At 40.3% G+C, this 799-nt stretch overlaps 1 protein-coding gene across 2 annotated transcripts in view; it reads right to left on the bottom strand.

The window, feature by feature from the left end:
- LOC106877459 (probable pterin-4-alpha-carbinolamine dehydratase) overlaps positions 1-799 on the bottom strand; it is a 29,323-nt gene that overhangs the window by 9,144 nt on the left and 19,380 nt on the right. The window lies entirely within an intron of this gene.

The raw sequence follows: 799 nt of genomic DNA, 5'->3' as shown, positions 1-799 counted from the left end.
TATATATATATATATATGTATGTATGTATGTATGTATGTATGTATAAATTTTTTTCTTTTAATCTGTTCTTTCACTTCTTTCAGTCATTTGACTGCGGCCATGCTGGAGGGCTTTAGTTGAACAAATTTATCCCAGAACTTATTTTTTAAGTCTAGTACTGATTTTATCGGTTACTTTTGCCGAACCGCTAAGTTACGGGGACGTAGACACACCAACGCCGGTTGTCAAGCGGTGATGGTGAGTGGGCACAAACACAGATATATGTACATACGATGGGCTTCTTTCAGTTTCCAACTATCAAATCCACTCAAAGCTTTGGCCGGCATGAGGCTATAGTAGAAGACACTTGCCCAAGATACTACACAGTCATACCCTCCCCACACACATTTTACTTGTTTCAGTCAGCAGACTGTGGCCATGCTGGGGCACCCCTATGAACATTCTTTAAGGCGAATTAGATTCTTTTTAAGACTGACACTTATTTTATCACTACCTTTTGCAAAGTTACAGGGACATAAACACACAAACACCTGATGACAAGTGGTGGCATGAAACAAGTACGCACACACACACACATACGTACATACACAGGCACAACAATATATATAGGGGGTGGGGGCTTCTTTTCAGTTTCTGTCAACCAAATCCATTCAGGAGGTTCTGGTCTACTCAAAGGCATAATTACAGCATCCATCCAGCTAACAACAGCCAAATATTACTAGCCCAGTACCTTGCCCTTCCTGGTGCCCTATACATTGAAATTCCTAGATTCTAATGGATCTTACAACTGAAAATATA

Source organism: Octopus bimaculoides, chromosome 20, assembly GCF_001194135.2.
Source record: "Octopus bimaculoides isolate UCB-OBI-ISO-001 chromosome 20, ASM119413v2, whole genome shotgun sequence".
NCBI lineage: Eukaryota > Metazoa > Mollusca > Cephalopoda > Octopoda > Octopodidae > Octopus > Octopus bimaculoides.
The sequence above is the reverse complement of the archived record's forward strand: the minus strand, read 5'-3'. Positions and strand labels throughout refer to the sequence as shown.